A 12,357-nucleotide genomic window follows, 5' to 3' on the forward strand; every position below is an offset into this window, starting at 1 on the left:
AAGTAGTTCAGGAGTCCTAGAAATGACCGCAGCTCCATCACATTCTGTGGCCTCGGTGCATTCTCGATTGCCTCCGTCTTCGAATCGGTGGGCCGCGATCGTCCTCCCCAAGAACTCCACTTCAGGCATCAGGAAAATGCACTTCGAGCATCTTAAGCTGAGCCCCACGTGGTTAAGTCGATTAAGAACCTCCTCCAGGTTCTGCAGATACTCGACTGTGTACTGACCTGTGACCAAGATGTCGTCCTGGAAGACCAAGGTGCGCGGGACTGACTTCAGTAAGCTTTCCATGTTTCTCTGGACTATCGCCGCCGCTGATCGAATTCCAAATGGGCACCTGTTATTAATGAAAAGACCTTTGTGCATGTTGTTGATTCCTCCAGTTCCTGCGTTATGTAGGCTGAAATCAAATCCAGCTTCGTGAACGTCTTTTCTTCCACCAGCGTTGCAAAGAGGTCGTCAGCTTTTGGTAGTGGGTATTGGTCCTGCAGGGGGAAATGATTGATAGTTACTTTGTAATCACCACAGATTCTGACGGTGCCGTCTCCCTTGAGGACAGGAATGATTGGGCTGGCCCAGTCGTTGAATTCGATCGGTGAAATGATGCCCTATCGTTGCAGCCAGTTTACCTCGATCTCTAGCCTTTCTCTCGTCATGTATGGTACTGCCCTCACCTTGTGATGGATGGGCCGCGCCCCCGGAATTAGGTGGATCTGCACTTTTGCTCCTTGGAATTTCCTGATGCCTGGTACAAACAGCGAAAGGAACTTGTTTAAGACCTGGACACATGAAGTGTCGTCAGCGGGCAATAGCGCTCGGATGTCATCCCAGTTCCAGTGTATCTTTCCCAGCAAGCTCCTGCCAAGCAGTGTGGGACCATCGCCCGGTACCATCCAGAGTGTTAGCTTGTGCACCATTCCATCGTAGGAGACCTTTACGGCAACACTGCCAATTACGGGAATCAGTTCTTTTGTGTAAGTTCTTAGTTTCGTACGATTTGGAGTTAAGACTGGCCTTGAGGCCTTGCTGCACCACAATCTTTTGAAAGTCTTTTTGCCCATGATGGACTGGCTCACGCCCGTGTCCAGTTCCATTGACACCGGGAGTCCATTTAGTTCAACATTCAGCATTATCAGGCGACAATTCGTGGTGAATGTGTGCACCCCATGGACCTCTGCCACCTCCGTCTGAGGCTCTGGTTCATCGTGATCCTCCATGGATCTGTCCTCCTCTGTAACATGGTGGTTTGCAGGTTTAACAGGATTTGCAGCTCGCCTGCACATACGTTGGAGGTGTCCCATTGTTCCACAGCCCTTGCAAGCGTACCCTTTGAATCGGCATGAATGGAAACGATGATCACCCCCGCAGCGCCAACAAGGTGTTAATGGCCTTGCATTCATCACCCTTGATGGTGGACTCTGAGACATCTGGGGACGTGCAGCTGCAGGTATGTGTGACCTGCCCTGTACATTGCGATTCGAAAACAACATCACTGTGTTCACAGTATTTGTAGCAGCACTTGTGTGCTGAGAGATTTGCTTAGTATTGTCACTGGTGGCAATGAATGCCTGGGCTATCGCTATGGCCTTACTCAAGATTGGGGTCTCTACAGTCAAAAGTTTGCGAAGTGTGGTTTCGTGGCCAATGCCAAGTATGAAAAAGTCTCTGAGTCTGTGCTCCAAATGTCCTTCAAATTCGCAATGTCCTGCAAGGCGCCTTGGCTCGGCGACATAACTCGCCACTTCCTGGCCTTCAGACCTTTTGTAGGTGTAAAACCGATACCTCGCCATCAGAATGCTTTCCTTCGGGTTCAAATGCTCTCGGACCAGTGTGCACAAATCATCGTATGATTTCTCCGTGGGTTTCGCTGGAGTAAGCAGATTCTTCATGAGGCCATATGTTGGTGCCCCACAGACGGTGAGGAGGATCACCCTTCGTTTGGTAGATTTCTCTTCTCCATCTAGCTCGTTGGCCACGAAGTATTGGTTGAGTCGCTCCACAAGAGTTTCCCAATCATCTCCCTCTGAGAATTTCTCCAGGATGCCCACTGTTCTCTGCATCATTGGGTTCGCTATCTATATCTCGTCGCCAGTTGTTATGTATGGAGAAAGAGTCAGACTGAACACTGTGAACTCAGAGTAAAGTGTGACCTTAGTCTTTTATTGCAGGTCACCAGAGTGCCTCTCCAATCTCTGAGGCCTCCTTAAATACCTGTGCTCCCAAGGGATTATGGGATCCCTTGGGAGTCCAGGGGATGAGCCCTCTGGTGGCTGTATAGAGTATATACAAGTTTACAAATATAACATAAATCAATTTGGTTTCCTAGTTGTCTTACTTCCCTCCAAAGCCTTACAAACACCTATCTCTTCCTCAGGATGCTGCAATTACTGGCACTGACTGTCCATCTTGCACATCTAAGAGAAGACCTGCCCTCTGGCACTGCAGTCCCATACCAACATGGTTAACTCTCAACTGCCCTTGGAAGTGGCCTAACAATCGTATTTGTATCAAAAGCCACTACAAAGAATTCGGACTGGAGCGCCACCTTCTCAGGGCAACTAGGGATGGGCAATAAAGGCTGGCCTGGCCAACAACACCGCATCCCAATAATTATTTATTTTAAAAGAACAGAGAGATGTTTATCCATGTTTACATATCACGCTATGTTAGAAGCCACAGCAAGTTGTGTGGATGGAAGGAGGAATTTATGAAAGGACATAGACGAAGTGAATGCACAAAACTGTGGCTGTTTAATGGAGTTCACGGTGGGGAAGTTTGAGGCCATTCACTTTGGATCAAAGAAAGACAAATCAGAATATTAGCTTAATGGTGAGAGACGAGGAGCTGAGGAGCAAAGGGATTTAGGTGTCCATGTATATAAATCATTAAAAGTTAGTGCACCGATAGAAAAAAGCATTGCCGTCTACAGCAGCCAAAACCCCCTCTGCAACTGGGACAGCTCTGCTCTTCAACCTCTTTGTCACTTTTAGGCTGCGTCAGATCAATGATTCATTGTTTGCCAGGGCCATGGACCCTATCCTTTTCCTAAACATGATGGGAAGCAACAAGAGAAGATACTTCACTTTTACAGGAGTATCCCATTTCCCAAATGTGCAATCGCACTATATCAACAGGAAGGGAGTTCCATTCAATCAGTGAGCAAATTGTAGGTCCCCTGGAGGCTTTCATAATTCATTTATTCTACACTAATATACAGTCCAACCATTATTTCAGTGGCAAATTGCAAATTACAAGTAGGGCCAGGGAGATTTGACTTTCATTTGTTCCTAGACTGTGGGTGTCGCTGGCAAGGCCGGCATTTATTACCCATCCCTAATTGCCGCGGAGAAGGTGGTGTTGAGCCGCCTTCTTGAACCGCTGCAGTCCGTGTGGTGAAGGTGCTTCCATAGTGCTGTTAGGGAGGGAGTTCCAGAATTTTGACCCAGCGACGATGAAGAACAGCGATATATTTCCAAGTCAGGATGGCGTGTGACTTGGAGGGGAAGGTGGAGGTGATGATGTTCCCATGAGCCTGCAGCCCTTGTCCTTCTAGGTAGTAGAGGTCACGGGTTTGGGATACACTACCGAAGAAGCCTTGGTATCATCAGTGTTATTCCTAACCCCACTCCCTGAAATGAAATGGAAAAGTAAAAAGCAGAAAGAATCCAGCCCAAGGCTCCCTACTAAATGTGGCGAGCGTGCCCTCCCAGCCGCGGGGGGTCGCTGTGTGTCCTCCGAGCCGCGGGGGGCGCTGTCTGCCCTCCGAGCCGCTGGGGGAGGCGCTGTCGGTCCTCCGAGCTGCGGGGGGGGGGGGGCGCTATCTGCCCTCCGAGCCACGGGGGGCGCTTTTTGCCCTCCGAGCCACGGGGGGCGCTGTCTGCCCTCCGAGTTGCGGCAGGCGCCGCCTCCGCGCGGGGTAAGGACGCTCCTGCGGCCGCCTTGTCGCGGGATGAAAGGCCGAGGTTGCGGCAGTGCGCGGGTTGGTGGCGCCGAGTGCCGCTGTCGGCTTGAATGAAGCCGGAGGAGGAGCCCGCGGTATTGCAGGAGCCTGCAGGAGGTGAGGAGCTTGGGCCCACTCTCACAGCCGGCGCGGGTGTGAGACAATGAGTCAGGCCGAGCCCGGGAGCCAGCCAGTCCCTGGGGCCGGGAGCCGCGGGTCATTCTCCGGGGGGCCTCGAGTGCCGGGGTCTCTGCACCCGGGCCCTGCCGCAGCCCCATTGCCGGCCTGACCCGGACTCCGGAGCCGCGGTTACATTGAAGCGGGGAATGGCTCGGCCTTTGCGGCAGACCGGAGGCGGGGGCTCCGGCTTCAGCCGCCGATTGCAGGGTGAGTAGGGGTGGCGGGTCCGGGCCTTGCAGCCTCTCAGTCCCCAGGCACTGGTGCCCGGTCTCAGTGAGCGGTGTATGGGGCCCGGCCGCTCCCAGCAGGAGAGGCGGTTTCAGGTCCCGAACGCTTCAGGCTCTCCACTCGCAAAACTCACCTGTTTATTTCCTTCTCCCAGTGGTGTTGCAACTGCTGTATATTTGCAGCACGAATTTCCTTTCAGATCTTCAGCATTTGCAGTGATCCGACCCCCTTTTGTAAAGCTCCACAGAATATATGAAGGGTCAGTTTGGGGGGATGGGGGCACATTGGAAATCCCCGAGTGTCCAATGTATATTTGGCTGCACCTCCAACCTATGGACATTTGGGAGATTTTCACTCGAGGAATTTTCCTTGTTTTGGAAGATCTGTGTTAACTCCCAAGACTCGATTTTTCCTTTTTATATAAACAAATCTGTATAGTTTATACATCTTGCATTACAACTCCAGTTGTGGGATGCTTGCTGCCTTCATACCATCTCGTTTGTAAATTAAGGATGGGTTTTGAGCCATCCCTTGATGAGTTTAATGATAAACGCTGTGGCACTATATGGATTAGGAAGGTCCCAATGTGAGCCCTTGTGTTGGGATTATCTGTAGTTAGTTAACTGTAGAATCACTACTTTTGGCCTCAGTGCCCATGGGTTGGGGAAAGAGAACATTAGCACTCTTGATTGCTGTTTGGGGACACGTGTTGGGCAGTGCAATTGTGAGGGATGATTGTATTTAGCTGTGATGGCTCTACAGATGAATAGACTCACTGTCTAATCTCACTTATGAGCGAGGCAATTAGTGGGGACTTCCTATGTCAGGAGGTCTTGTGATCCCACGTGCCCATTGTTCATGATTACCTGCAGGCCCTTGGTGTCGCACGGGTGATGTTTCTAGCCCTAAGTTAACCCTCTTTGCTGTTAAAATTTTGTTCATTGGGGATTGAACTGGGGGTGGGGAGGGGTTGAGAGGGGTGGTGGTGTGAGTCGGTGGGCTCAGCGTTAAACAAAAACTTTACTTCTACCCGAGATCTGAAATAACAAATACAAGATCTTTCTATTCGCAATATTTGCATGGACACTAGTTCTGCTTGCTATTCGCAGGAGTTCGGACATCCTTGAAAAATGTTAAATTGTGTGGAAGTTGTGCAGATGTCTTATCTGTGCAGTCAGTGTGCATTGACGACCTTCCAGCCATTGTGAAGGAAGGCAGCTGAAGTAAGTTGTGCCATATGGCAATTATTCAAATGATCAGCAGACTTGCAGTGATTCCTGCCTTTTTGCCAGCAGTGGTACAGATTGTCCTGTTGTAGCTTTTGGGGTTATTTACCTTGTCCGTCCCTTATTTAGTACAGTCAGTAATTATCCTTGTGTTACCACTGAATTTGATGGTTTCAGTAAATAGCACGCTAGTCAGCTTTAAAGGAGGATTTAAGATGTTTTCTTTTGCAAGGTCTGTACCTCTGTTCTTGGATTGGAGCCTCTTGTGTCGAGAATGTGGGTTGGTGTCCAGTCAGTTATAGCGATCTAGTGAACAAACCTGACTTGTTAGTTCATTGGGTAAATCGGCCATGAGTGCTAGTTACATTTACTGCATGTTTTAGTCTGTTGAATAAGATTGTGTCTGATGGAAGCCCTGACTCTCTCTCTGTGAAAACTTACACTTTAAGAAAAAAAGTAGTCAATTCTTCCACACTGGATTTGTGTTGCAGGGAATTTGTATCGAGGAGGATGGAAAGAGTTTATTTTGCAACAGTTTGATGCTCCTATCTGCTCGGTGCATGTTGTCATGGTCGCACACGGCATTGAATTGCTTGATTACATTTGTTCATGGGGCTCATTAGCGCACCGCTGTTTCAATTTCATTCATGGATATATAGGCAAGAGATTGACTTGCGTGTCAGCAATCCTCAGCCCCTGTGATTTATTAAATCGTAGTAATTAGAGCTGGACCATTTAGACACGAGGCCATTTGGCCTATTGTGCTGGTGCTAGCTCTTTAATGAGCTCCCTACTCTAATTCCATCTTTTCCGTCATCTTTTATATTTTCCAAATACATGTGTAATTCCCTCTTAAATTACATAGTTTCTGCTTATATAGTGATAAGGAATTTCCTTCCTAAACCCCTTCACCTCCCTCTCCTTATTGAGACTCTTAAAACCAATCTTTGGGCCACCCATCCTAATATCTCCTCCTTTGGCACAGCATCCATTTTTGTCTAATTACCCTCCCGTGAAGTAAAAGGTGCTGTATAAATACAAGTTGTTTAATCGGACCTAGGAATGTTTGTATGATTGACAGCTGCATGCAGCTTGCTACAATGCCTGATGAATACCCACTCCTTGGGGGCCTAGCACCAGAAAGCACTGCAGGAGACTGGACTATAGCTACAGCACTGAGATATCTGCAGCTGCACTCCTGGCCCCCAGCATCATGGCCTTCTGGCTGCTGCTCTCCAGTAGCAGCGTCACCTTCAGTGAAAAGCCCAAGGTCACAAATCTGTGGGATAAGAATTTTTAAAATTGTCAGCCGTGGCTCAGTGGTACCGCGCTCATCTCTTAGTCAGAAGCTCGTGGGTTCAAGTCCCACTCCAGAGACTTGAGCACATAATCCAGACTGGCACTCTAATGCAGAGGGAGCATTGCACTGTCGGAGGTGCCGTCCTTTGGACGGGGTTAAACAGACCCTGTCTGCCCCCTGGGGTGGACATAAAAGATTTCATGCCACTATTTTGAAGAACAGCAGGAGAGTTCTCCACGATGTCCTGGGCGATATTTAACCTTCAATCAACATCACTTTTAAAAACAAAACAGATCATTTGATCATTATCATGTTACTGTTTGTGGGAGCTTGCTGTGCATATTGGCTGACACATTTACTACATTACAACAGTGACTATACTTCAAAAAGTACTTAATTGACTAATGCGCTTTGGGATGTCTTGCGGTTGAGAAAGGTGCTATATAAATACAAGTCTTTACAAAGCTAAACACATGAAAACTCGCCACCTGTTTGGCCAAGCTTTAGATCACCCCTCCCAATATCTCCCATCTTTGGCTTGGCGTCCATTTCTAGTCTGATTATGCCTCTGTGAAGCGCCTTGCGATGTTTTTTCTCCATTAAAGGTGTTCTATGGATGCAAGTGTTCCACAGTTCAGTAAGTCTCTGACAAAACTTCTTTCAGCTTCACCAACCAGAGAGAGCCAGCCTTTGCCTTCGTGGTGGCATTCCCACCACTGAGTCAGAAGGTACAGGGTTCGAACCCCGCTCCAGACATTCCCGGTGAGTGGAGACTGGAGCTCCGGCTCTGAATTCTGGGTTGACATCCAGCTGGATACTTGTGTTCGGTGGGGGTGGGTGGCCACTTTCCCCCCCCCCCCCCCCCCCTCAAATATGGCTTGTGGGAGCCCATAAAACCCTTCTGCCATATAGCACTAGCTACTGGTATAAAGCATCGCTATACCCATGGAAGGAGCGATCATGTTGTGGGCTGCCATGCCAGACTGTTAATCAGCCTATGAATCCTCCCACTGCTTCACACAAAAGCGTGAGAAGCTATGAAAGCAACCAACCAGTGGGAACAGTCTTTTACTATTTATACTCAAAACCTTCCATAATTTCAAAACTGCCATTAGATTCTCCCTTAACCTTTTTTATTTGGGTTTTTAATAATTTTTGGGTCAATCTTTTCTTTACTGTCTTCATTCCATGGCTGTAATATCCTTCTTACGATAGAACTACACGCACTACTCCAGCTGTTGCCTAATTGTCGTCTTTTACAAATACACATTCTAGCTTGTTTTTCTATTCAATGCCCCTGTATAATAATCCCCGAATCCCATTTGCCTTTTTATGGCCTCTTCTTCATGCCCTCTTAACATTTAAAGATATATGTATCTGCGTCATTGGGTTTCTCTGTCCCTTCACTCTAATAAGAATCTTACAGTTTGGGTAAACTTCCATTTACAGTTATATCCTGAAATTAAACTGTGTCTTCCAGCTGTCTGCCCACACTAGTAACCTGTTTATGCCTGCAATCTTCTGCATTCTTCCTCAGTTTGCAATGCCCCCTGCCAGTTTGGTATCATTCCTCTTGTTCCTATGTCTAAATCATTCATTAAAATAATGAGAAACAGCATGCAGAGAACACCTGGCCTGTAGTATCACAATAGCTGTCATGCACTGAGTTTGAAAGAAAGAACAAATTTTGTACAAGATCTTATCACATCTTCAGGACATCTCAAAGCACTTTACATCGACCTGAACTACATTTGAAGTGCAGTCATTGTTGTAGTATGACCGCCTTTCATATCTGTACTATTGTAGCACTCCTTTTTGTGTGCATTTGCTGCAAGGATATCGCAATTTCTTCCTGTACCAGACACTTTATACCGTGCTTAAAGTGGAATTTATATCCGGCTTCAATTCTCTGTCTCCGTTGATTGTGAAGTGGGGGGCCCTGCAGTTAACCTGCGCATATCGGGCTAGGGAGGGGACCGTTCGCCTGTGATTCCCACTCCTGAACACTATCCGGTGCCCCTCTGTTGGGAGGTCCATGTGGGTTAGGGCTGGGCCTCGGCCTGCATCGGGCTCTTGTGATGTCCTGCCTATAGTTGAGGATGTTTCCAATAAAGTGGAGAAAGGAGTACCAGTTATGTGGTATATTTGGACTTTCAGAAGGCTTTCGACAAGGTCCCACACAGGAGATTAACGTGCAAAGTTAAAGCACATGGGATTGGGGGTAGTGTGCTGACGTGGATTGAGAACTGGTTGTCAGACAGGAAGTAAAGAGTAGGAGTAAATGGGTACTTTTCGGAATGGCAGGCAGTGACTAGTGGGGTACCGCAGGGTTCTGTGCTGGGGCCCCAGCTGTTTACATTGTACATTAATGATTTAGACGAGGGGATTAAATGTAGTATCTCCAAATTTGCGGATGACACTAAGTTGGGTGGCAGTGTGAGCTGTGAGGAGGATGCTATGAGGCTGCAGAGTGACTTGGATAGGTTAGGTGAGTGGGCAAATGCGTGGCAGATGAAGTATAATGTGGATAAATGTGAGGTTATCCACTTTGGTGGTAAAAACAGAGAGACAGACTATTATCTGAATGGTGACAGATTAGGAAAAGGGAAGGTGCAACGAGACCTGGGTGTCATGGTACATCAGTCATTGAAGGTTGGCATGCAGGTACAGCAGGCGGTTAAGAAAGCAAATGGCATGTTGGCCTTCATAGCGAGGGGATTTGAGTACAGGGGCAGGGAGATGTTGCTACAGTTGTACAGGGCCTTGGTGAGGCCACACCTGGAGTATTGTGTACAGTTTTGGTCTCCTAACTTGAGGAAGGACATTCTTGCTATTGAGGGAGTGCAGCGAAGATTCACCAGACTGATTCCCGGGATGGTGGGACTGACCTATCAAGAAAGACTGGATCAACTGGGCTTGTATTCACTGAAGTTCAGAAGAGTGAGAGGGGACCTCATAGAAACGTTTAAAATTCTGACGGGTTTGGACAGGTTGGATGCAGGAAGAATGTTCCCAATGTTGGGGAAGTCCAGAACCAGGGGTCACAGTCTAAGGATAAGGGGTAAGCCATTTAGGACCGAGATGAGGAGAAACTTCTTCACCCAGAGAGTGGTGAACCTGTGGAATTCTCTACCACAGAAAGTAGTTGAGGCCAATTCACTAAATATATTCAAAAGGGAGTTAGATGAAGTCCTTACTACTCGGGGGATCAAGGGGTATGGCGTGAAAGCAGGAAGGGGGTACTGAAGTTTCATGTTCAGCCATGAACTCGTTGAATGGCGGTGCAGGCTAGAAGGGCTGAATGGCCTGCTCCTGCACCTATTTTCTATGTTTCTATGTTTCTATCCTGCTCGCATTCACTTTCTACTTCGGGTGTACAGCACAGAAACATGCCATTTGACCCCACTGGGCTCACATATGAAGAACAGTCATGTGTGTGAGGTAGCTGAGGCTGCATGGGCCTATGGAACCCTGTCACAACAGGAGACAGCATCTTCAAGAGGGAGAAAGCTACAGATATAGTTTTAAAAAAGAAACTGTCTTCCGTTATCAGGAACTTGCATTTATATTGTCTGTGCTCACAGCCAGTAAATTCCTTTTGACGTGTAGTCACTGTTGCTTGTACGTAAATGTGGTGGACAGTTTGCACAAGGCAGAGCCCTGCAAATAGAAAATGAGATGAATGACCTCCAATGGTGGCTGTGCTTTCAGTTGCTGAGGCCCCTCTCCAAGCCTCTCTACTTCTCTCTGCTTTTTAACCAAGCTTTTGGTCACCCGTCCTAATATCTCCTTACGGTGCTTGGTGTCAAATGTTGTTTGATAACGCTCCTGTAAAGCGCTTTGGGATGTTTTACTAAAAGGCGTTTTATAAATGCTAGTTAATGTCTTTTTGATGGTTGTGGTTGAGGAGGAATATAGGCCTGCTCCTCTTCGAATAGTGCACTAGATCCTTTACCCGAACAAGCAGACAGGCCCTCAGTTTAACATCTCGTCCAAAAGACAGCTCAGCTCCTCTGACATTGCTGTACACTCTGTACTGTCCTGGAGTGTCAGCCTAGATTACGTCTTCCACTTCTAGAGTGGGGCTTGTACACAACACCTGATTGAGAGAGCTACCACGGAGCTAAACTGGCACTTGGAATTGTCATATGGAATTATTTTAAGAATGTGAAGTGTTTTGGGAGGTTTTGTAGCCAATTACAGGAGACATGTACAATTCAGGGACTAAATCTTCACTTCTGATTTTGAAGATAAATGCCTTTTTGAGTTTGTTTTAATTGGCATAACTTGCAGTTCAGGATAGTGCTTTAGTCATTTGTATTTCTGACTTCAGAGATTTCTTCTCTTCTCCCCCACCCCACCCAAAAAACATTTTGGCATCAGTTATTAGGTGAAAAAATAAGTTGGCCTGCATCAAAATGTCTAGATCATAAAGTTGGGTTGGCATGAGTGGAGGAGGAGAATAATCTCTCTCTTCCTTCCCCCTCTGCCTCCCCAAGAGAACCTCAGCAAGACTGACAAGCTGGCCTGCAATGAGGATGTATTCAACCTCTGGTGTCCCAGTCAGAAGTACAAGAAAGAATTTGCAATTATATTGCACCTTTCACAATCTCTGGATTTCCCAATACACTTTACAGCCAGTGAGGTACTTTTGAAGTGTAATCTGCAGAGAACATGACAGCCAATTTGCACACAGCAAGATCCCACAAACAAATGAAAATGACCAGGTAATCTGTTTTTAGTGAAGATGGTTCAGGGATAAATAATGGCGAGGACACCTGGGGGAATTCCCCAGCTGTTCTGCAAATAGTGCCATGATATCTTTTGCCTCCATCCGAGAGGGCAGACTGGTCCTCAGCAATGTTCCCGCCAATTTTCCTTTTGGGTGTATGGCCCCTTCAAATTATTACGCGTGCAGTTTTTTTTCCATTTAAAATCTGGCGGCTGGCCTGTGTGAGACCTCCAGATCGCCGAGCGGCTTAACAGAAACATTAGCACTCGATTTAACATCTCTTCTGAAAGACTGGCACCTTCGCCAATACAGCCTCAGTACTAGGAGTGAGCCTAGATTTTGTGTTCAAGTCATTGGGGTGGGTCTTGAACCTACGACCTTTTGACTGAGGTGAGGGCGCTACCAATTGAATTGCGGTTGAATATTATTGGGCTATTCTGCAGAAAGCGACAACTCCAATGCCAGGGTCCGGTAGTACCCTTGTACTGGACTAGAGTTCAAATCAAATGGTGGCTAATTAAATTCAGTAAATCTGGGAATTTGTAGGCTGGTATCATGAAAGCTACTGGAATAACCTAACTAGTTCACTGATGCACTTCAGGCAACAGTTGGGCTCCTACTGGACCTGGCCTACATGTGACTCCAGTCCCCCACTACATGTTTGATTCCAAATGCTCTCTAGAGTGCCCTACCAAGTCATTCAGTTATAAAAATAATCACTGGAGAAGAAGGACCATCACCATCAACAGCG

The 12,357-nt window shown here is 47.3% G+C and overlaps 1 protein-coding gene across 2 annotated transcripts in view; it reads left to right on the forward strand.

Moving 5' to 3' along the window:
* The first annotated feature begins 3,899 nt into the window (after positions 1-3,899).
* The window catches only part of dpp9 (dipeptidyl-peptidase 9), a 112,556-nt gene continuing 104,098 nt past the window's right edge, over positions 3,900-12,357 (forward strand). For both annotated transcript variants that reach the window (XM_070859958.1, XM_070859959.1), the window contains exon 1: positions 3,900-4,057. The gene's annotated coding sequence lies outside the window, so the exon portion shown is untranslated. The remainder of the gene's footprint in view (positions 4,058-12,357) is intronic.

This window comes from Pristiophorus japonicus, chromosome 18 (genome assembly GCF_044704955.1).
Source record: "Pristiophorus japonicus isolate sPriJap1 chromosome 18, sPriJap1.hap1, whole genome shotgun sequence".
NCBI lineage: Eukaryota > Metazoa > Chordata > Chondrichthyes > Pristiophoridae > Pristiophorus > Pristiophorus japonicus.